Consider the following 25195-nt stretch of genomic DNA (forward strand, 5'->3'; position numbering starts at 1 on the left):
AACAAACAGTTTGAAAACAGACCAAATGTGGAGAGGGGGTGATGATATTTACCAATGGATTCTTCATCTTACTGAAGATCTATCTGCCAGAGTATCCTTTCAAACGGGAGCTTACTTTGAGCACTTAAAATTAGCATCCAGCTTATAAAGGTGCAGGGCAGGTGCACATGACTCACAAAAGAGATCCTGCTGGATCATGCCTCCCCTGCCATGCAAGGATGGATATGAAAATGACTTGGAGAGCTAATAAAGCAGGCTTACCAGTGAGGGACAGGGTCTGGACCTTCTTCCCGATTCCCTGGCAGATTTTGATCCTCATCACGATTATGGTAAGGGTGACCACGGTCGGGCTGTGATCAGCCATCACCCTCCAGCTTAGTGCTTCTTAATACTGGCTGCACATTAATCTTTGGGGGACTTTCAAAAATCCCAACGTGCAGGTCTTACACCAGGCCAGTTAGGCATTAGCCCTAGGAGTGGGCCACCAGCACTGGAAGTTTTAGGAGCTCCTGGAGGATCAGCTGTGGGTCTGGGGAATCACACCTCTAGCTTCCTGGTTCTCAAACTTGGCTGAGCTTTGGAATCACCTACGGGGCTTCAACAAACATGCCAATGCATGGGTAGGCAGGGTATACAGTAGTATCTAGAGATACCATTGTAATTGCTGTGGGATGCAACCTGGCACCCACATCAGGATTTATAAATGCTCTTTGGCAATTCTAAAGTGCAAAAAAGTGTCAGAACTACGACCACAGTTCATCCTCCCACAGTTCCTAAAGAGCTCTTTTACTTTGATAGAAAGAATCCATTGTCATAGGAAGATGAGAAACCCAACCTGTCAGGAACATATTTATCCTCCTGGCTGATCTCAAGTGACTGAGGTGGGAGTTCCCTTCAGAAAAAACGGTTATTATCTGTGCTGGAGGGAAAGTAGCAGAGTTAGTTAGTTTACAGATTAAATTCATGGACACCAAGGGCCCCGCTTCCAGTGCCACCGGCTGAACATCCCTCAGTTCCCCCACTGCCTGAGTGATCTCAATTGCCTTGACAGGTCGCCATCCCTCCCTGGAAACATGCAGAGTGGCATTACAAATAATAAACGGATACTACTAATGGACTCAATTATTGTAAATTTCTGGGTCATTGCTGATGGCATTTTCCTCCCTTCTTTCATCCTTTATTCAAAATCTTTCTCCTTACCCTTCTCTATTTATGGATGTGAGGCCTGAGTTAGTGCCCTGTTTTGGGTAGGCAGGCTACAGACTGCCCCTTTCCACCTCATCTCTTCTTTATGGTGTCAAGGTGGTAGCTTGCCCCTTCATCTTGAAAAAAGGCATCCTCTTCTGTAGTCCCAAAACAGGTTCAGGTGACACCACTCTCCATCTAATCTTAGAATCTTAACACTCCGGGGGTATACTCTCAAACAACTCCATTAAGTCAATGATGAGGATTCTCATATAACACTTTTTTAAAAAATGTTTATTTCTTAGAGAAAGAGAGACAAAGTGTGAGCGGGGGAGGGGCAGAGAGAGAGGGAGACACAATCCAAAGCAGGCTCCAGGCTCTGAGCTGTTGGCACAGAGCCCTACGCGGGGCTCAAACTCACAGTCCGTGAGATTATGACCTGAGCTGAAGGTGGATGCTTAACTGACTGAGCCACCTTTGTGCCCCCCCCCCCCACTTCTTTGTAATGAAGATACTCATTGGTTCACTTGGATGTTGAACATAGGATAGCGGTTTTGAACTTTGGCTTCACACTGTAATTACCTGGGGAGCTTTAAAAACTGTTGATGCTTATGACTGTCTCCTAGAGATTCTGATGGAATGGTGTGGGGATTGGCTGGGTCAATGGTATTCTTTTTTTCAAGGCCTCTCAGGTGATGCCAGTATTTAGCAGAGGGTGATACCACTGATATTTGTCAATAGGAGAGACAGAAGAGAGAGGCCAAAGGATACCCAGAGAACATCTCTCAAGTCTCACTCTTCCAAAGGATTCTCTGTATGAGCCAACAGAGGCATTTATCCCATTTAGATTCTTTATGAGCACAGGTGGTTGAATGAATTTCCTAGGAGATCAGAAGCAACAATAGGCCACAGAAGAATCTCAACCTGGAGTATTTCTTTTCAGTGGCCTTTTCTTCTAGAAGTGCTCACCTAGGGCTGCTGTCCCATGCTGTCCCATGCTGGCTCCTGCTGGCCCCTCTGTCCCCATGGCCCATCAGCATTTGTGCAGTGTTTCTCAGGTACCATGGATGCAGGAGAAGAAACTCCATGCCCTGCTGAGGGTGAGCAGGGAGGAGTGGGATGCTGTGTGAAGTGTGAGATCCTGAAGAAGCTCAGGATAACCGCTGGGCCTGCACACACTGTGCTGCCCTCCCCGGTGGACATTCCCTGGTCATATTTGTGGTTTTCCCCTCCCTCATCTTTCCCTCCAATCCTCTTTCTTTCACTGAATGCTTTCCTGTTCTGAGTGCCACCAGTGGGACTGGCTGTGACAGCCACAGTCAATGGCCTGCTCAGCACCCATGTCCCTCCACCTCTTTGCTGCCTGCAGAACCTAGAATTTTATCAGGCCTCTGGCCCAGCAGCAGGTGGTGAAACTTGATTAGCCCAAACAGTGGTTTCCCATATTGGCTACCTATTAAAAACACCCGAGGTGTTGTTGAAGCAACGCTGATACTTGGGCCCCACCTCCTCGAAACTCTGATTTAATTGGTAAGTAGAAAACCTCCCAGGTGATTAAAATATGCATCCAGGATTGATGATCACTAGGACAGTCACGGTATTTTAGTTCCCCTCACGAATGCTTGATTCAAGATTGGGCAATGAGGCCATTTGGGTTGTTGAAACACGTGGATACAGGGTGGGGATGGGGAGATTTGGAAAGAGGTTTCCTTGGCGTTCAGAGAGGATGGTTCTTCTTTTTCCCGCATGGTCTCAGGAGTTATTCGGGGGAAGGATGAGATGCTTGGAGCCACTGCTGCTGTCTTTTACCTGTGAGTATCCGTGCCAGAGGACATAGATGTTTCTAATGAGAATTGCAGAGTGCAGTGTTAAAACGAGTCTAGGTTTTAACAATGTCTTTGAGCTGCTCAGCTGGTCAAAGTGGGAAGCCCCTGTTGTCCAGGCTTCTTGGTTTGCAAGGCCTGCCCGTTCTTCCCAGCCTCACAGCAGGCCTGGGCTAGAAACGGGTCATGATCCCACGTTCCAGGTTTTCAGAGAGGCATTTGTGAGCGTGCCCTGCTAGACAGGCACAGTACATCTGGGGGTAAAGCTCCCTAATGCTGATGAAGCCATCCACCCACCACCAAGGGGCCTCCAAGACCCAGCCACCTTGCTGGGCAGGTTTTCTGGGGAAGTACTGGCAAAAGCATGTCTGCCGTGGAGAGCTCTGTGCCACGAATGAGGCAGGGGAAGTCTTGGTGGAGTCCGGCCAATTCCGGCTTGAATCCTGGTTACTGATTGTGAAAATGAAGTCAGTGAAACTCTGTGTGCCTCAGTTTTACCATCTGTACAATGAGTTAACCTCAAAGAGTTGTTGCTATAGGTCATTTAATAGATTTAGCACAGTACCTGGCACTTTTTCTTTACTGTTAGTAAATGGCAGTTTTTTTGCTATTAAGGTTTTTTTTTAATATTTATTTTTGCGAGAGAGTTTGTGAGGTGGGAGGGGTAGAGAGAGAGGGGGGCAGAGGATACGAAACGGGCTTTGTGCTGACAGCAGAGACCCTCATAAGGGGCTCAGACTCACAAATCTTGACATCATGACCTCAGCTGAAGTCAGATGCTTAACCAAGTGAGCCACCCAGGTGCTTAAGTTTTTGTTTTTGCTATTTTGATCTGTTGACTCTGTGCTGTAATAAGCAAGAGGTAAAGTCCTTAAAAAGAATGAGAAGAGAGCTGGTTGATTTTCATAGGCCTGACTACTGCTTTAACACTTCAGAAAGACTGAACAAGTTTGTGCTGATAGTTCTCTCTGCCTGGAATCTGTCCACATAATTTGAGCATGATTTGCCAAGTCAGCATAGACGCTGGGTCAGGTGTAACTGAACTCTGTTCCCACCCCAGCTGCTGATGGGCTTGATTGATATCAATCAATTCCATAACTGGCTGCTGCTGGTTTTGGAAAGGAAGCAGCTGGGCGTGGGCTCACACCTTCCTGGAGGCTGTACCCTGCTTGCGACGGGAGCTGTGACAGAGGAGGCTGGTTAGCCTGTGAGGGTTGGGTCTTCCAGTGCCTCTTGGCTTCAGAGCACTGTCCACACCGGGGCATCCTCTCTCCCTTGGGACTGGCTGTTAGCCCCAACTCACGCCTCCAATCAGGACTGGGGGTGTGGGTATTGGACTGGTGTCTCCAGTCGGCTGCGAGGGCATCCCAGAGATTCCTCAGAAGGCTCACTGACCTAGTGCTCTCCCCACTCATCCTCTTCTTCCTTCCTCTGTGTCTCTGATCCATGTGTGTGTTCTTCTCCCTTCTCTGGGCTTCTCCTCAGCTTGGCTGGGGCATCCTCTGATTTCCACCTCCTGCAGGCTCTGACTGTCCTAATCCATGTCCCTTCTATCACTTTGGCCCCCTGTTGGGCTTCTGTCTCTTCCGGGAAGCCTGCCTCTGGGTACTTCCACGAGCACCTGCTTCTCGCCAATCTAAAATGTCCCTACACCTCCCGCTGCCCACCTCTGCTGTTCAGACTTAATACTTCCTCTGGGCTTGATCTCTGCCCCTGGTGACATCCTCCCCTCTGCCAGCAGCAGTGCTTTGCTTCTTTTATTTGTTTTCATCACTGTTGTTTTATTCTTGAATTCCCTCCAATGTCTCCGCCTCTGGTCCATATTTAGTTAGAATATTCTCTCCTCCCACCTTTCTGGGGTCCGTGCTCTATCACTCTATCAACCATCTTTTATCTCTAGAACTTGCCATTTCTTTCTTACTACTTACTCTTTTTCATCCATTTTTAAGTATATTTAGGTTTCTGCTATCTTAGAAAAAAGGGCAGGACACTCTCCCTCCTCTACTGTTCCCATTTCCGCTCGAGTTGGACCTCCTTTTCTCCACAGAAAGAGTTGTCCAGGGGGCGACTGGATGGCTCTATCTGTTAAGCATCTGGCCCCTGATTTTTGGTTCAGGTCATGGTCTCACAGTTTGTGGGATTCAGCCCTCCATCAGGTTCTGCACTGACAGCTCCAAGCTTGCTTGGGATTGTCTCTCACTCCCTTTCTCTCTGCCCCCAAATAAATAAATAGATAAAAATAAAAATAAACACACCTGAAAGAGTTGTCCAGGCTCATTGTCTCCCGTTCCACTCCTCTCCACACACAGGAGTGTGGCACCTCCTCACACTACTTTGGAAACTTTCTCCCCAGGGCTAACGGATCACCGTGGGTTTAAATCCCGAATTTTCCAGAGGCAGTGCAGCCTAGGGGGATAGGCCTCTTTAGAATCCTGGCTACCTCTTAGTCCAGGTTTGACCTTTCCACTAAATTGCTTAATTCTTTTGATGGACTTGAACTTTCTTGAAGGCCGGGGCTGTTGACTTCCCAGGGTCTAAGAATAATTAGGGTGAATATATACTGCAGGGGCGATGGGGAGGTCTTCGACTCTGTAGATACTGTGTGCTTCTTCAGTGGAAGATCAAAAATTTTTTCTGGGTGAATGAATGAGTTTTGCCCAAGGATAATTCTTAATACTCCCACAACCATCTTCCTTCCATTCACCAGGTCCCTGGCTTATTTTCTGATTTAAGAAATTAGGGGCGCCTGCCTGGGTGGCGCAGTCGGTTAAGCGTCTGACTTCAGCCAGGTCACGATCTCGCGGTCTGTGAGTTCGAGCCCCGCGCCAGGCTCTGGGCTGATGGCTCAGAGCCTGGAGCCTGTTTCCGATTCTGTGTCTCCCTCTCTCTCTGCCCCTCCCCCGTTCATGCTCTGTCTCTCTCTGTCCCAAAAATAAAAAACATTGAAAAAAAAAAAAAAAGAAATCATAAAGGTCTTCCTTATGGCCAAATCTGAGCTGTCTTCTAAACTGACATCTCAGACCATTTGAATCTAAGCTAGGACTGGAACAGGAGAGGTGCCTTTGGAGTGTCTGCTTATAGAAGAGTCACATCTTGATTTGGTATTTGATTTCAGACGGTTAAGTTAATATCCCTCAGCAGTGGAGATGTGGTCCTTTTGGTTATGATCAGGCAAAACCTGTTTTAAATTCTAAAATCCAAGCCCTCCTCTGCTATTTGTGAATATAGAAAGCCAGGGGTTAGAAAAATCCCCCTCAGGGTCCTAGACTGAAGATCTTTTACTGGGAAGGAAAACTACTGTGTAAAGAGAAGCAGGTAGGTCGAATGGGCAGTTAAAATCAAACAGTTGGATGTCTTAATTGGAATTTCATTACCCTTGTCCTTGGGAGTGATTGTAAACACCAGCTGGGAAACAGGGGGGTGGGGTCTTAATCAGTGGGTGGTAGGGGTTGGTGAGATCTACTCAGTGCAGGGTCTGGGGATGGGGGTTCTGGGCAGTGAGAGCAGAGGCCTGGACTTGACACAACTTGCAGTCTTCTTGAATTAAACTAACCCCATAAAAAGCAGAGCATTTGATGCGAGACAGTGTAATTAAGTGCTAAATCGTGGCACAAGTGCTAACTGCTAGCAGAAACTGGATGAGAAGTTCCAGGAGTCCTGAAATAGCTTATAAACCCATAGTAGGGATGAAGGCTTCCAGTGGAGTTGTGAGGAATGGGCCAGGCTCCTATGACTCAGGGCTGGATAAGCCGAAAAGACAAGTGAGGGGTGCTGGGCAGGTACCTTACAGTCATAAATGGTGAGTGAGGTGAGGCCCTCCCAGTGAAGTGATTGAATAGGCTGTACATCCCTGGGCTCCTCCTGGCCAGAACTTGGTCCACAAATCCTTGTGGGGTGCTAATGTGTGCTTCTTACCTCCAGCCTTTGCGGCTGCCCTGGGGTATCTTCCTCTCCTGACCTGCTATCTATGGTGGCAGCTACAGGCTACTTTTGTGACCTTCTCAGGTCTGTCAACCCAGGCAAGCTCCTAGTGGCCCTTCTGCCCCCCTTCCAGCTTCCCCAAGACATGCTGGCTACCCATTGCCACATCTCTCTTAACTCCCTGGTGATTAGAAGCCCCTTCTCCAAAGGACACTAGGACAGGCCCCTGAAGGGCTAGGAGTGTCATAGAGGGTCTCCACCAGCTGCTTGATGTGCTCTGTCTTTTCTTCTGACCCCTAGGCCTGACTTCCCAGATCCACCACTCTCTATGTTGTGTATAAGTTAGTTGTTTTTCCTGAGAGCTTTTAGTGGAACTCTTGGGGTTGGAAGAGATGGGAAATGCATTGTAAGCATTTTGAAAAGGACACGTGAATTTGTTGAATCTTGAAACCAAAATCTACAGGTGTTTATGTGTGGCTGAATGCAGGTGATGCCAGGTATCTATGGGAGGTTGTTGGGCTCTCTTGGGCATAGTCCCTTTTCCCAAATGACCGCCAGCAGCAACAGGCTTCCACTCTGCCAGCTAGACATCTTGCCCTAAATAGTCCTCTTCCCCATAGTCCTATGGAAGAAATCACTGAATTGATCATGAATTGTCTGCTTTGGATCATCGACCCAACCCTGAGTCGTTTTGGCCAAGGAAATGAGATACTGCCATTGATATTGCCATGTGACTGTGTCACATTCCCAGTGGAGGTAGACTCAGGATGAGGTATTTCCCTAAAGGAAATGAGATACTGCCATTGATATTGCCATGTGACTGTATCACATTCCCAGTGGAGGTAGACTCAGGATGAGGTATTTCCCTAAATGGAAGACATTTAGGAAGATGTCTTCCTAAATGGAAATGGAAGATTATTTCCCTAAATGGAAGAATGCTGGTCAGGCCTCAAATGGTGTCCAGTAGAGAAGTAAAATGGCTCTCCCAATGGCCAGCAGCTGTGATGTCTAGTCATGGGTCCCATATTGCTCATATGTAGGGCTGCTGCACCAACTCTTACCCTCCCTCAGAAATGCTCAGAGGCAGGCCTGAGGCTTCCAGTTTGGGAATCCAGTCGAGGCAAAGCACAGAACTAGGTTATGTTGGGAAATGTGGCTAAGATTATTTTCAAAGATTTTGGAAGATCCTCAAAAGCCTTCATTTCTTCCTCCTGCCTTCCTTATTTCCCCTCCTTTGTGGCAGTTGTTGACAAGGGAAGCTGTTGCGATCACGCAGTTCACTGGTTGTTTCTTATTTTGTTGAGCGACACCTTGGATTCCCAAATAAGAAATGCAACTAGGGAGGTTTCAGAGTGAGGTGGAGAGAGAGGGGAGGAGAGCGGGCCAGGCATTTTCAAGCAGAACATTTGTACAAGGACAGAATGCCAACCTTCCTGTAAGGTTGGCAGATGTGCCCCCCCTCCCCTGCCCCCCAGCAGGCAGTGACAGAAAGTAATCAGAACCATTTGCCACTTTCCATTCAGGGAGACATGGAACCAAAGTGGGAGCAATGCGTGGATGATAAATTGGTTTTTGCTCTTCCTTTGAACTTCAAGAGCCATCCCCCTGGGTCCCTCCCATCTGATGGATTGATGGACAAGCTCAATGGGCTTAGAGAGGATTCCATATCCAAGCATCTGAGCTGCATTAAGGGGATTCTTCGAAACTAATTGAATGTGAATGTCAGCTAGCACTGATGGAAGAGGGGAAGAAAAGAACCAGCTTTAGCAAGGGAGCTTTCAAAGGCTGAGAGAGAAACCAAGTGGTAAGAAAAGGCTCCCGAACCTCCATTCGACATCTTTGGAGCCCCAGCAAAAGTCAATTTTTCACTGGGTTTTAATTATTTTAAGTATTTATTGCCTTTCTGCAATCAAGAAATTGGAAGCTAGAAAGCAATAAAATTTTAATTGACATAATTTTATATGTTCAGTTTTACATGCTGATGTTTTTATTACATCATGAGCATTGTAAGCTAATGCCATTTTTCAAAGCCATCACGAATGGCTATATAACATTCTAGGATAAGGGTGTGCCACACTGCATTTCCACATGTCTTTCTCTTTGGTCATTTGGAGTATTTCTGATGTCTGATGACACACTGTTCTAGCTTCATTCCTACAGCAGTATGGAGCTGTGTTCATTCATTTTTACCAACATTGAATATTATTTTAAGTGGTTATTCTTGAGAGAGAAAGAGAGAGAGAGAGAGAGAGAGAGAGAATGAATGCCTGAATGAGCAATGAGCAAGGTTGGGCGGGGGGGGGGGGGAAGTGAGGGAGAGGGAGATACAGAATGTGAAGCAGGCTCCAGGCTCTGAGCTGTCAGCACAGAGCCCCACATGGGGTTCAAACTCACAAACGGTGATATCATGACCTGAACTGGAGTTGGACACTTAACTGACTGAGCCACCCAGGTGCCCCTGAATATTACTTTAAAAGTCTCTTGCCGGGGTGCCTGGATGGCTCAGTCAGTTGAGCGTCAGACTTAGGCTCAGGTCATGATCTCACAGTTCGTGACTTCGAGCCCCGCATCGGGCTCTGTGCTGACAGCTCAGAGCCTAGAGCCCTCTTCAGATTGTGTGTCTCCTCTCTCTCTGCCCCTCCTCAACTCCTGCTCTGTCTCTCAAACCTAAATAAGTAAATGTTAAAAAAAAGGTTAAAAGTCTTGGGATGCCTGGGTGGTTCAGTCGTTTAAACGTCTGACTTCGGCTCAGGTCATGATCTTGCAGTTTGTGAGTTCGAGCCCCATGTCGGGCTCTGTGCTGACAGCTCGGAGCCTGGAGCTGGCTTCGGATTCTGTGTCTCCCTCTCTCTGACCCTCCCCCACCGTGCTCTGTCTCTCTCTATCAAAAATAAATAAATATAAAAGGAAAAATTAAAAAAAGTTAAAAGTCTCTTGCCAATTTGATAGGTAAAATGACTTCTCTTTGAACCACATATCTTTGATTCCGGATAAGGATATTGTTTTCCATATTTATTAATCATTTGTATTCCAACTTCTGAAAATGATCTTTATGCTCTTGGCACATTTTTGGTGACAGTTAACAAGATATTGATACATTAATGTATTTAACATAGTATAACATCCTTCATATATAACTATCTTTTATAAGATTGGTTAGTAACATTTTGCTCTTTGTATTTAAAACTAGCATAGAGATATAACTCTTTTTCTGATACTGTTATTTAAGAATGATTTTTTGAAGAATAGTATATTCACAGGGTACTATGAGTGTTCACTGAAGTGTCTCCAGTCTTGCCTTTGTGTCAGTTCCCCTTCTCAAATCCCTTGTTACCAATTTCATGTGTACGTTGAGTTCCTTCTATATAGTACACATTTACAAATTTCTGTATTCCTTTTTCCTTTTTATACAGGTGCTAAGGTAATATCTGTACCCTATTACAGCTTTCTCTTTCCCTTAGAGAATTGAAGTTCATTTTCTATCATTACAGAAACAGCTTCCTTATTCTTGGTATGGCAACATAGTATTCTATTGAATGATGTAGGGTAGTTTTTTGAGTTACAACAATTTTTAAAGATTTTATGATCCTATCTGTATCTTTTTATTTATAAATGTATCTATTGATTTTATATTTAAAATTTATATTCAGCCCTGCAATCATTTAAACGCTCCTCTGTGTTTTCTTCCTGTGTGGTTTTGGTTAGACTTTTCTTTTAAGGTAAATGTACATTGACATGCAATAATAAGAGGTAATACAGAGACATTCCTTGTATCTTTTACCTGGTTTCTTTCAATGGCAACATCTTGCAAAACTGTAATAAAATAACACAACTAGGATATTGATATAGTTAAAGCAGAGTGTTTCTGTCACCTCAAGAATTTCCATGTTTCTGTTCTATAGCCATGCCCACTGTTTCTTGCAGTCTTTAATCTCTGGCAACCACTAATCTATTCTCCATTTATGCAATATGGTCATTTCAAGAGTGTTGTGTAAATGGAATCCTACAGTATGTGACCTTATGGGATTGCCTTTTTCACTCAGCATAATTCTCTGGAGATTTATCCAGGTTACTGTGTATATCAATAGTATGTTCGTTTTTATTCCTGAACAGTATTTCATGATACGGATGTATCACAGTTTGGTTAACCATTTACTCATTGAAATACATATGAGTTCCCAATTTTTGACTATTTAAAAAAAAATTTTTTTAATGTTTGTTTTTGAGAGAGAGACAGAGCGTGACTGGGGAAGTGGCGCAGAGAGAGAGAGAGAGAGAGAGAGAGAGAGAGAGAGAGAGAGGGAGGGAGGGAGGGAGGGAGGGAGGGAGGGAGGGATAAGAATCTGAGGCAGGCTTCAGGTTCTGAGCTGTCAGCACAGAGCCCAAAGTGGGGCTTGAACTCACCAACTGGGAGATCATGACCTGGGTGAAGTCAGACGCTTGACCAACTGAGCCACCCAGGTGCCCCAAGTTTTGGCTATTTCAAATAAAGGTGCTATAAACCTTTACATACAGGTTTTTGTGTGAACACAGGTTTTTATTTCTCTGAGATAAATGGCCAAGAGTACAATTGCTGTGTTGTATTGTAGTTGTAGGTTTAATTTTGAAAACTGTAAACGTGTTTTCCACAGTGGCTCTACTATTTTACATTATAACCAGCAAGACCTAATGGCGGAATTTCCTGCCTCCTCACTGGCATTTGACATTGTCACCATATTTTGTTTTAGACAGATAGTGATGCATCGATATTTCAGTATGGTCTTAATTTGCATTTCTCCACTGGCCAATGATCTTGAACCTCTTTCATGGCTTATTGACCATCTGTATGTCCTCTTCATGTCTTCACACTTTTTTCTACTTTGATGGTTTTTTTTTAACTGCTGAGTTTTAAGATTTCTTTATATATTCTACATTCTAGTCCTTTGTTGGATATGTAATTTGAAATTTTCTCCCAGTCTGTAACTTGCTTTTTCAGTTGGGTAACATGGTCTTTCACAGAGAAAAATTTTAAAACTTTTAATGAAGTGCAATACATCATTTTTTTTTTCCTTTTATGCATTGTGCTTTGGGTGTCGAGACTAAGTATAGCTCTAGATCTTGAGTTTTTTTTTCTACAAGTTTTGTAGTTTTATAGTTTACATTTAAGTCTATGATCCAATTTTATTTTTTATTTTATTTTTATTTTTCTAAGTAGGCTCCACACCTAACATGGGGCTTGAACTCACAGCCCTGAAATCAAGAATTAGCTGCATGTTCTATCAACTGATCCAGCCAGGTGTGCACCCTATGATCCAATTTTATATAAAGTGTAAGGTTTAGGACGGTATTTTGTTTTTCTTTTGGCCTATTATGTCCAACTGCCCCAGCACCATTTTCTGAGAAGTCCGTCTTTGTCCACTGAATTGTTTTTGTACCTTTGCCAAAAATCAGTCTGGCATATTTGTATGGGTCTCTTTTTTTCCCCTCGATTTTGTTCCATTGATCTAGGTGACTAATGCCTCTGCCAATACTACACAGTCTTGATTACCGTAGCTCTCCAAGTTTTGAAATTGGGTAGATGGATTCCTCCTACTGCATTCTTTGTCAAAATTGTTTTTAGTATGTTAGTTCCTTTGCTTCTCCATATAAATATTGGAATAATCTTGTCCCTATCAACAAAAGCATTTGTGGAGATTGTGGAAAGAATTGCATTAAATCTGCATGTCAGTTTGAGGGGAATTGACATCTGTACTGTGTTCAGTCTTCCAATCCATGAACACCATACGTCTCTCTGTTTAGATCTTCTTTGATTTCATTTGTCTGCACGTTGTATAGTTTGCTGCATACAAGTCTCAGGCATGGTTTGTTAGATTTCAATTGAAATATTTTTTTGACTAGTTTTTAATTTAAGAATGTTTATTTACTTTTGAGACAGAAAGAGACAGAGTGTGAGCGGGGGAGGGGCAGAGAGAGAATCCCAAGCAGGCGGCATGGTGTCAGAATGGAGCTGACATGGGGCTCGAACCCACAAACTGAACTGTGAGATCATGACCTGAGCTGAAATCAAGAGTTGCATGCCAAACCAATGAGTCACCCAGGCGCCCCTCAGTCTTTAGGTTTTGCTCTTGCTTTGTCTTTGATTTTTGACAAAATGAACTGGGAAGTGTTCCTTCCTCTTTTCTCTGGAAGAGATTGTGGAGAACTGCCGTTAATTCCTTAAACATTTGGTAGAATTCTTCAGTGAAACCATCTGGATTTGAAGATTTCTTTTGTGGTGATTTTTTAAAATTAAAAATTTAGTTTCTTTAATAGTTACACATTTGTTCCAATAATTTCATCTTGTGTGAGTTGTGGTAGGGTTTAGTGAAGAATTTGGTCTGTTTCATGTAAGGTGTAAAATGTATTTTGTAGACATTGTAGTATTCTCTTAATATTTCTTTACTGTCTGTAGTAATATATCCTGTTTCATTCCTTATGTTGGTAATTCGTGTCTTTTTTTTTCTTTGTTAGTCTTGGTAGAGGTTCTTTAATGTTACTGATATTTTCACAGGACTAGCTCTTTGTTTAATTTATTTTCCCTATTGTGTTTCTGCTGTCAGTTTCATGGATTTCTGTCCTTACTTTTATTTCCTTCCTTCTGCTAACTTTGGGTTTATTTTGCTCTTTTTTGGATCCTTGATGTAGAAGTTTAGATTATTAATTGGAGGCTTTTCCTCTAATGTATGCTGTTAGTGCTATAAAATTTCTCTCAGCCCTATTTTGGCTGTGTCTCACAAATGTGGACGTTTTCATTCAGTTCAAATCATTGAATTTTTTTTTATTCCTCCTGAGACTTCCTTTTTGGTCCACAGATTTTTAGAAGTATGTTCTTTAGTGTACAAGTGTATGGAGAATTTTCTGTTACCTTTATGTTTCTGATTTCTAGTTTGATTTCATTACAGCCAGAGAAACTATAGAATTTCAGTTCTTTTAAATTTGTTGAGGTTTGTTTTAATTGGCCCAGGATTTGGGTTATTTTTGGTATATGTTTTGTAGGAACTTGGGGGGGAAAGTGGATTCTGCTTTAGTTGGGTAGACTATTCTATAAATTTTGACTTGATTCTGTTGATAAGGATGGTGGGGCTGAGTTCTGTTTCCATGGTGATTTTCTCTTTAGTTCTGTTGAGAGAGGGGTGTTGAAGATTACCAACTAGAATTCGGAATTTGCAGATTTCTTCTTTCCGTTCTATCAGAGTTTGCTTCACATACTTTGTTCTTAGTTCCTGGTCTTTGGCAGACATTTTAATTAGAACGTAGGCTGCTAGACTGAGTTGACAAAAAACTGAGTTGCCACTGTTGGATTTCTGAGCAAACGTTTTTCAGAAGCTGTTGAGAGAATATGTAATTTGTATCTTCTGATTTATCCTGAAATAAAGTCTTGTTCAGCACGAAGCACATTGTATTTCTTAATTGTTCTTAAATGTTAACATTCTGAGTTCCAAGAGAGGAATGAAGAGGCTGAGTTCCCTGTGACAGGACCTAAGGATTATGCATTATTGGGATAATTGGTTGTAAAATGCCTCCCATTTTAGTCTGCTACTGACATCTTTTCTTAGTTCCTTTTAGGTTAATTTTTTTTCTAACCTCTCTATTGTTCATTCAGAGATTTTGGAAATTGTGTTACAAAAGGCTGCTAGAAAATTTGTGTTACAAAATGATTAAAAATAGGGGCTTTAGGGGCAAAGCCTGGGCTTGGAGTCCTGCTTACACAGGTAAAGTCCCTGATAGTTGGCTCATTGGTGAAATGGGAGTGGAAACCTTTCAGGATTGTTTTAAGAATCCAATGAGTAGCCCAATGACAAGTGCTTCATCAATCTCTTTGTTTTTATTGCCTCAGTTAGAAAAAGGGACTGAACCAATGAGTTTAGCATTGGCTTTACTTCCAGTCCTGAAAAGTTTTCCCATCATAGAACAGGTTTCCTTTCAGTTGACCGTCATGGTCATGGGCCCTTGAGCCACAAAGTGTAAACGGCTGGGAAGTAGTCTGTCCACTTAACCAATCCATGTTTCTGATTGTGGGTCAGAAACGTCATCTTTTGAAAGTGAAGGTGTGTTTACTTGTATACTTAACCCCACTAATGGGCTATGACACAAATATTTCTGCATATTTCATTGGGTATACCTGAGTCATGGAGAGATTTGGCCATCCCCCAAGTCAGGTATTAGAACTAAATACAGCGTGTGCCATCCAAATTCTGCTTTGTAAGTATTCCTTCTGATCAGACATTAACTGTAAAACCGGCTTCTTTGAAGTGATATAAAGATGAAAAAATATTCTGTGTTTGGTTTAAAGAAACAAAAAGGGTGACAGTGGTTGGGAGAACCTCTGAGGAAGAGCAGGTTTTACAAAGACTGAGTATCTTAGTTTTACAGTGGCATTCTCCCTGTGGGTTTCATTTCGTTAAATCATTTTGATTTAACAGGAGACCAAGAGACCAGAGCAAGAGAGGCTAGTTGGTGGGAAACCTTTAAATCTTCTATTATGTATTTGTTTCATTTGACACAATACTCAGTTGGGGGTCTTTCTAGGGTTATTGGAAAGTAGTGACTTTTATTCTTCTTCTTTTTTTTTTTTTTTTTTAAGGGGAAGAATGATCTTTTCTAAATCTAGAAAAACACTTAATAGGTCCAGGAGTTCCAGAAGCCATGCAATGGCTTTGTAAGGCCTTAAAAATACTTTAAAACAGTACTTGGGGACAAAAATAGGTCCCCTGGATGGTGACCTCATGGTCTTTTCTCATGCCCCTTCCCGCACATCTTTATTGCTCTCCATGCCAACAATCAAGAAACTAGAATCAAGAAACTAGATGTTTCAGGCTGACCCTGACCTCACAGCTCGCAGGGCTTGACTCCCAATATCCATGGGAAAATGCAGTGTGGATCACAGGGGAGTGAAGCCCTGGGGTTTAGGGGCAAAATAGATGGTCTCTAAAACTAATTGGAGGGAGGAAACATACTTAAAGAAACCAAACTGGTTTTTACAGCCGCCCTCTTCAGGGAAGGAATTATCTCCATCGAGAAGCTTTTATTAAGTGGCTAATGAAGTATGATGCTCCCTGGGCCCATCTTCCTGTAGGAGTGGTTCTTTCTTGCTTTCTTTTTTAAACTAGTTATCCAAATAAGAATGTGTGTGAACTCCAGTTTCACTGAGTTCTTAACTGACTGTGGTGTTATTTATGGCTGGTGTTTATAAAAACAAATGGGTTTAAACCAGCTTGGGCAGGAGGCCTGGTGGTTAGGGGAAAACTATGGATTGGCTTTGCCTGCTGCTGCTGGGGTCACCTGGCAGCCATGTGAGCAGGTGATTAAGTGACAGGTGTGCTGGGGCCAGGGCCAGCCAGCTGTCCTCCAGGCCTGTTGAACGCCATGGCAGGTGGCCACCACTGGGTGTGAGTCAAAGCTGTAGGTGATGAGTGAAGAGGATGTTTGCCTCCCTGTGGTCACCTCCGGAGGGCCATGTACTATTTGGGGGAGGGAATGTGCTTATAGAGGAGGAGGGAGGAAGAGGCTGTGCTTATAGATGGAGAATAAAACCAAGTCGCTGCCTGAGTGACAGAGACTTCATTCTTAAAGATGCTAGTGAGCCATGGTGTTTCACTTCATGACTCTGTGAGGAAGAAACTGCACAATATAATTCTTCAGTATTTGGCAACTTGCCTTCTCAGGCAGGCTTTATTGCAGTAATGTACCAGGCTAGTCTCAGAGCTGTTCCTGGAAACCAGATTAGTGAGTGCTGGCTCTGTTCTCCAGCTTAGGATAGAGCCGGGGGAGAGCAATGTAGACCATGGGTCTGGTCAAGTCCTGCCCTCAGATCTTCACAGAGCCAGGCATTTATCTGCGGTGGGTAAGGTCAAGTTGCCTGAGCATCTCTGAGGCCTGGGGCCCTGGTTGGGATTCCTAGCGGAGGGGGTGCTATAGGCTGGCAGACAGTGCCTCGAGGGAACTCTGCTTAGCTCTGCCAGGTTCCCATGCCTGTCTTGGACCATCACTATTCAAAGCAGTGCTCTTCCAACTGTGGGCTGCCACCAACTAGTGGGTTAGGAAACTGATTTAGTGGTTTACAACAAACATTGGAAAAAGGAGAACAGAGGATCAGAATTCACAAGTAGTACATACTATTTGCGAGTATGCTGTGTTTTTGTTTGCTGGGTAATAATGTAAAATGTGTTTCTTACCGTGAGTCAAAGAATTCCAAAGCTATTGGACTTTTCCCTTGCAATTATTTCTTTCTACAGATCTCCCTTCCCCCAGCAGACACACATCCTCGAAAGGGAAGTGTTGCCAGTCCCCCAAAGACAGGCACATTTAATCTGCCTTAAAAGAAAGAGACTATTGTAAGAACACTAGTCAACCTGTCAATTAAGGTTAATTTCCTCTGGTCCCCTGTGAATTCAGAGGGACTGAATTTATAGGAAGAGGGCTTGGGGGACATTTCAGTTGTTATTGCTGCAAAACAAACACTATGGTAACTAAGTGCCTAATGAGCACAGGCCCATTCTATTATGCTGATGAATTACATGTGTTAAGAATCAGGGATGACCTTGCCCCTTCTTGTCTAAGGCTGGAAATCTTGATGGCTGGAGGTGATCTGCCCCCCTGGGGGCTGGAATCAGCTGGAGGTGTCTTCACTCGAAGGTGTAACATTTGTGCTCTTGGTCAGGGAAACCTCAGCGGAGGCTGTGAGCCAGAGCGCTGCCCTGGGCTCTTTGTGTGTGCTCCAGGCTTCCTCCAGCTTCTTTCATAGCTGGCCAGGGCTCTGAGCAGGTATTCCAGAAGCCGGTGGAACCCATGTGGTCCTTTCTGACCCAATCTCAGAGGTCCATTCTGTTGCATTCTAACAGCTACAAGCAGGTCCTCAGGAGAAGACCTACACCACCTATTTTCAGGGAGGAGAGGAACATTTTCAGGGAAAACTGGTGAGAAGTTTTAAAATTGCCACAGGTTAGCTGAGATGTCCTTTTGGAGAGGGGGAAGGATTTTAGTGACTTTTAAAAGAAAAGCTGTACTTGAACGTGGAGGGACAGTGCCCACCAAGCCAAGGCCCAAGGGCACATGACCTCTTGCAGAAGGGAAGGGGGGAGTAGTGGCTAATAACAGCGGAGGCCGTGGGACCAGAGAGCTACAGTCAGACCATTTATTGTTTAAATGTTAGATGAAAGGCATTCCCCCAAAGGCCCGAGCATTACACGCTAAAGCAAACAGACTAGCATTTCGCTAATAGACAAACCAGTCAAGAACAGCCACTGCTAGGAAGTCACTGTAGGAAGAGGAAGATACTTAAGCAACAGGTGTGGTATAGATGACACTTTGGTACTTAGGGTTTTACTCCATTCCAGGAAAAGCCCAGGGACTTACCTTGGGTTGGGGAGGTTTGGGCCTGGGATTCTCTGCCCTATTCTCAGAAAGCCAGGTCTGCTTTCTGTCTTGGTGGGGAGGCCTGGCCAAGTCTCTGGCTCTTTGTGAAGGAAAACATGGTTTCATTTCAAAAGTGAAGATAAAAGGATTGGGAGATTTACTCACTTCTACAAGCTTCTAAGAAAGAAAACCCTGTTTCCAAAAGCAGACCTGCTCCATGCAAATAAGGCTTTCAGAGACAATTTGGTCGGAAATGGGATGCCTATTACAGGATTACCACACAGTCCTTGCTCTCCCAAATTTGAATAATCCTCTTAATCTAGAAGCATTCATTTGGATAATCTGCAAAATCATATTTATGGACTTGTAACAATTGGAGAGAGAATTCCTGCAGACTGATTTCCACAGATCTCAAAAGCCTGGTCAAACAAACCTGGACATGGGGGAAGGGATGGCCCGTGACACAGCCAGGTTGCTCTGTACCACCTTATCCCATCAGGGTGGGGTGGTGGGTCAAGAACGCCATGCATAGCTTCCCCCCCCCCCCCCCCCGCCCCGCGGCTCAGCCGGCTAAACACAAAATTAAACTAGTAAACTAATATTTTTGTATCGCTTTGGTCTCTTGGCACTCTTTAATATACCAGGAACTTCTAGGTGCATAATAAACCTTCTCACCTGTGAGGCATGTTGCGCTGATTTGGGGCAATGTTCTCTAACACCCATCACTTTCCCCTCCAGGAACTTTCTGGCTGCCCTGGACGCTCGGCAGGGGATCTCTGCTGGCTTGCAGGGGGTCCCTGGCCCTCCTGCAGACAGCCCCTATCTGGCTGAGGCAGAATCCGCCCTCCACGTTAATCAAAGCGCAAAGCTAGATTTCCCTCCCGGCTTCAGGGTGATTTCGGCGAGTTGCCAGGTGCACATTAACAAACTTGGCCCAAAGTGGCTTTTCTTTGCGTGGATCGGCTGTCTGTGTCTTGAGGACCCAGCCTAGGCTGTAGGCTGCACCGTGTGGCACCATGCCTCACCCCCGTTGATGGCACTTGCTCTTGTGCGCAGTCTCGGGGCCCTTGGGGGCGCGCGACCAGGGCTGGAGCAGAAAGCCGGGACTTGGGGCGCTGAGCGGGGCGGGGGGGGGGGTTGCTGTTCGCTGGGTCTCAGAGGCCAGGCCAGCAGCATGCTTTCTAACGACCTACCTCCTGGCGCTTCCGGGCTGGAAAAGCTTTGCTGGGCATGAGCGCGCCGCTGCCTCTCTGCGCTCCTGCGCCCCACAAGGCGGGGCCCCCTGGGTTGGGCCTTAGTTGCTTCGATTTTGGGGTGGGGCGGTGCGTGGGGGCGGGTAGAGAGGAAGAAAGGAAGCCCCAGCGGTAGGGCTCCTACACAGGTTTTTGAATGCCCTTCTCAGAGCAATGAATTTCAGGGCGAGGCTTCATTAACACGCCCGTTAGAGCTCTTTGATTCACTGCCGCTGCCGCCAGCGGAAAGCTGGAGCCTCCGCTGGGAGGGCAATTGGGCTTCAGCTTCAGCTAATGCATGCGTTAATGACACTAATGTGCAGCATTTGGTGTTCCTCAAAGAGAGTAAACCATGCGTGCTGTCTTCACCAATATTTTAAACAGAAAGGGGTTGGGGGAGGAAGCCACGCCAACCAGCCAAGCCGTCCACTTGCAACATTTAGAGTCCGCGTTCATAGAGGAGAGCAGCCTGTTGGGGGTTCCAACCGGACCGCGCCTGTACGCAGACCCAGCTGCCTGCCTACTTCAGTGATCCCCATTGCAGATGCCTCCCGTGTGGAGGTGAACTCGGGCATCTGAGTTCGAAGAGCATGCTGGCTTACAGAAGAGTTTCCCCTGTCCTGTCCTCTCCTTAGAAGGAACGTGAGGTACCATCTGTCTGCTGTGTTTGGTGGCACTCCTGAGGATTCACCCAGTTGAGGCACCTTTAGGGGTTCCTTGGAAATCCTGTGTGGCACCAAACAATTAAGCAACTTCAACTACTGCTTTCTTGGATAGACATCAGTCAAGTTGTTTCCATAGCAAAGCTGCTGGAATTGGCCCTGACAAAGCATCACATTCCATACTTACACCACAGGATGAGAGCCTCAGAGCTTTTAATTAGAAATATTCTAGGGGAATTAATTCAGGCCTTTGATTGCATGGAGCACAGAATCCGGGTCTTGGAATTAATATGATACTGGTTGAAATTGCAGGTCTGTGCTCCTTGTATGGGATTCTTGATTTCCTCCTTCTACCAGGCTTAAAATGATTTTGAGCAGTATTTGTTTTTTGTTTGTTTCGGTTTTTTGTTTGTTTGTTTGTTTGTTTGTTTTCTTCCAGGAAACCAGGTTTAGTTTGGTCCTTTAGACTTCCAAGTTACTGCTATTGGGGGACGGGAACTATCTCTGACATAATTAACTGGCTGCAGTGGAGAGTGACGTTTTAAAATCTGGGAGTCTCTCAAATTGTGTTAAGAGCAAGTTTGTACATTGAATCTGGTTTTCTGGTTGGCAGCGTTAAAAGATTGAAGATATGTTCCCACAGCGAAGAAGATTTTTCAGGTCCTCCAGCGGGGACTGCATTTAAAAGCTTCAGTTCAGGACGGATTAGGGTGGTCTAAAGCGATTCTGATCCAGGTTGATTACTGCGGTATTTTGCCAGCACTCTGCCTGCTGATACTGGAAGCTGTGAAGTGTTTCAATGAAGTCGTGTGGTCTTGTTTTCTTTTTTCTTTTCTTTTTTTTTAATAGTGTTTCCAAATAGACAAAAGCATAGAAACCAAGATTCTGTAGCACGTTAGGAGATCTGTGGCTCTCTGGCTATTCCGTTATTTTTAGTTAATTCTTTGCATAATAGACCAAGACCTAGGATACTATTAGAAAATCGCTCTCTCCTAGCTGGGGCCAGTGTTAGGTTAAGGTACTTCATGCAAGTATAAATTTTTTGTGTCATTTGTCCTTGAGCTCTGGTAAAATACTTGGTTAAAAAAAAAAAGTTTCCTTTCTGGTTTCGGTTTGTCTTGAATAAATGTTAAAATAAGTTATTTTCCCCTGGCTATGCACTTTCTGGTGATGGAAAATAGAGGGAAGGTTATTATGAACATAAAGATTTGGGATAAAACTAATGAATGAAAAGCAGCTTTCTTAAGGCCGAGGAATTTCATGCTAGTGATGCCCAGGTCTCTTACCCAGGGCTTTAATTGCTACAGCTTATCAAGTATGGGGTGTCTGCATCTGATTGAAGTCTTGAAGATTTAGTCTAGGAGAGTGGATCTGGTGGCTGAGAAGATGGGAGGTAGGGCAGGAGGGGAGAGGCAGTGGTGACTGTGATGGGGGACAATGGTGGAGTTCATTAAAGGCACAGAGTGGCTAGCAGTCTTAGGATTACTGACCTTTGGGGGACTGGTGGCTCCTGTCCGAATTCCTGTTGTAAGGGAGTCTCCCACTGTGGCTTCCTCCCTACACAGCAAGTGCTACCAACTCTGTATCCTCTGGTGGGAGGAAAGGATGACTTATTTCTCTACTCTGAACATTTCTGACACCAAATATGTGGGTTTTCCACACCACATGATTGTCCAGTTCTCTCTGTGGACATCAACTGGGTGTCCTATAATTCAATTCACTTCTGACACTGACCAGAGTTAACACAAACCCCACAGATTCGAGCGTCAGCCCCAAAAGACTGCCCCCAACTACAGATGCCAGTCTCAAGTAAGGGACAAATACAGGGTTTCTCATGACCCCCTCCTCAGGTTTGATAATTTGCTATAACAGTTCACAGAATTCAGGGAAACACTTGACTTAGATTTACCAGTTTATTTTAAAGGATATTATAAAAGATACAAATGAACAGCCAGGTGAAGTGGTCATAGGGCAAGGTGTGGAAGATCCAGAGGAAATGAGCTTGTCCCTGTGGGGTTGGAGTGCATCACCCTCCTGGCATGTGGATGTGTTTACCAACCCAGAAACTCTATGATCCCCATTGTTGGAGGTTTTTATGGAGGTCCCATTACATAGGCATCATTGATAAAATCACTGGCCATTGGTGATTATCTGAATTGCCAGGCCTTCTAACCTTCCCCCAGGTTGGAGGTGGGGAGAGGGCTGAAAATTTCACTTTCCCTCTGGTCACCTGGTTGTTTTCTCAGGCAACCAGCCCTATCCTCCAAGAGCATAAACTCAGTCATGGTGGAAAGGAGCTTATTATGAATAACAAAACACTTCTCATCCTTATCACTCAGGAAATTCTAAGGGTTTTAGAAGCTCTGTGCCAGGCACTGGAAGAAGACCGAATGCGTATTTCTCATTACATCACATTATCGTAGTGGTTAAGGGTCTTATTTTGGTTACCGTTGTTGTAAAACAAACTGCCTCAAAATTTACTGGCTTAAATCATGGTTTCTGTGGGTCAGGACAGGGCACAGCGGGAATGTCTGGTCTTTGCTCCTTGATGTCTGAGACCTCAGCTAAGAAAACACAAAGGCTGGGGACTGACTAGATGGTGTGGGGCTGGAATTATCAGGAGGCTGCTGCACACACTTGTGTGAGACCTGGCTGCTGGAACCAGTAAGGTGACTACCTGTCACTTGGCTTCTTCACAGCATGGTGGCCTCTGGGGACTCAGACTTAAGTCTTCATATATTGAGGTTCAGGGCTTGAAGCCAGTGAATGTTCCACTGAACAAGGCAGATGGTCCATCATGTTTTATATATGGCCATGGAGGTCCCACCGTGTCACTTCCATCACATACCATCCGTAGAAGTACTCCTAATGTCTACCCATGCTGAAGGAGAGTAGGATTGGACTCTACCTCCTGATGGGGACATATTGCAGAAGAGCACGTGGGATGGGAGATACTGTTGCAGTGGCCTTGGGAAAATACAGTCAGCCACAGGTAGGAAGATAGAGGAACCAAGCAGAAGAGATCCAAGGGCAAATCTGGCTGTTCTTGCTCCAGCCTCACTTTAGAACCCCTCTAAGACCAGCTTGTGCAATGCCAAAGCAACTGATGGGTCAAGTTGATATTTTTTTTTTTTTTGAAAAATCGATCAGATTTGTCACTATGGGTTGCATAAGCCAAAGAAAAATGGATTGACAGCTTTTGACCTTTCCAGTGACTGTGTTGTGTTAGTTAGGTCCAAGTAGGGAAATAGGGGCCTTGTGTGCAACAAAAAGCTAAGAGATGCTTTTCTGGCAAGTGTTTTCCCCCAGCCCTTCTGCCTCCCTGGTTACTAACAGGTTACCTGGCAACCAGGTTTCCCCCCACATCAGCTGCAGAGCCAAGAGGCTCAGCCTTTCTCTTGTAGCTCTCAAATCTCCCATGGATCACTGGGGACAAGATACATAATGAGATTTTAATTGTCACGTAGTATCTGATCTTTTTTTCTGTGTGCGTATCTTCTAGGCAGAGATGTAATTTCAATTAATTTTGCTTATCTGATAAAATTTTCATATCCTTTAAGCTAATTTTATTGGAACTAATAGGCACCATGCTCCCTTTTGAGTTCCAGCCTGGATGCCTTATCCAGAGCAGAGATCTCCTGCATACTCCATCACATCAAAGAATGTTTGGATTGTACATGTGGAAGTAACCTTGAGAAGTGGCCTCTCTTCCCAGATGGAGCTAGTGGGGTCTTTCCTTTTCTTTCTTTCTTTCTTTCTTTCTTTCTTTCTTTCTTTCTTTCTTTCTTTCTTTCTTTCTTTCTTTCTTTCTTTCTTTCTCTCTTTCTTTCTCTCTTTCTTTCTCCCTTTCTTTCTCCCTTTCTTTCTCCCTTTCTTTCTCCCTTTCTTTCTCCCTTTCTTTCTCCCTTTCTTTCTCCCTTTCTTTCTCCCTTTCTTTCTCCCTTTCTTTCTCCCTTTCTTTCTCCCTTTCTTTCTCCCTTTCTTTCTTCTCTCTCTCTCTTTTTTTTTCTTGAAGAGCTTTACTAAAAACTGAATTGATTTTACTGTTTTTCAGATAAAGGCATCAATATTTCCCAAACAATAGGTGCCCCGTTGCTTTCAGTGTCAGACTCCTAAAGATTATATTCATCTTGAAGGAGTTCTTCCTTTCCTCCCTACTTCTGCAGGAAAAGGGGCAGCTCTATCGTAGTGATGGGTCTGGGTCTTTGTTTTATTAAGAGAAAAAAGATGGTGGGGAAGGCCTTGCACTTTGTTATGTGAGGCAGAGGGCTGATGCCATTTCTCAGTAATTCCTATGTGTGTGCCAGCTCATGTTAAAATTCATCTGAAGCAGAAATGTGCCTTTGTAAAAATTAAGCTCTTCCCATTTTTTTTTCATATGGTACAGCTAAGCTACAAACTGAGTTTCTCATTTATCCTTTGACATGGTACTGAGTTCAAGCAAAAGCTTGAAGTGTCAAGGAATAGTGGGCCACATGCAAAATGCAGAAAGGCAGTGCTTCAACAAAGCACACACGAATCTTTGGTTTTTGTTGCTTGCATTTGCAAGCTAGCAAGTTTATTGCTTACCATTTCAGGAAGAGAAATCTAAGGAATACGAATGAAAGGGAAAGGTTTAAGCAAAGGGGAAAACAGAATTACTGAGGCTTAAGATACACATACCTTCATAGACCCACACCCACGCATATTAACAGGGATGATTGATTGTCAGGCCCTCAGAGGACCAGCCTTGGGGTTCTAGTCCAGACTGTCACTGGTTATAGCTGTATGACCTTAGACAAACATTTAGTACCTGTTCCTACATGGCCAGAATGAGGAGTGGAGCAGGACCTAGGGGATATAGGGCCCACTGATGTCTGCCAGTCTTGGATTCTAAAACCTTGTGACTGGAGTTGCATTGGGACCGCAAGGGCAGACACTGAGTTAGGAGCTCTCCGGGAGTGCAGAGATGGTAGCAAAGTGAAAATTGATTTGATGGCATCACCCAAGTTCAAACATT

The 25195-nt window shown here is 44.4% G+C and overlaps 1 protein-coding gene and 1 long non-coding RNA gene across 2 annotated transcripts in view; both read left to right on the forward strand.

Moving 5' to 3' along the window:
• Window positions 1-25195, forward strand: part of GPR39 (G protein-coupled receptor 39) — a 200139-nt gene that overhangs the window by 124808 nt on the left and 50136 nt on the right. The gene's annotated exons all lie outside the window — the stretch shown is intronic.
• Window positions 1702-8889, forward strand: LOC123379343. The gene is made up of 2 exons (XR_006583717.1): window positions 1702-2996; window positions 8453-8889. It is a non-coding gene; the product is annotated as an uncharacterized LOC123379343 (long non-coding RNA).

This window comes from Felis catus, chromosome C1, assembly GCF_018350175.1.
Source record: "Felis catus isolate Fca126 chromosome C1, F.catus_Fca126_mat1.0, whole genome shotgun sequence".
Lineage (NCBI taxonomy): Eukaryota > Metazoa > Chordata > Mammalia > Carnivora > Felidae > Felis > Felis catus.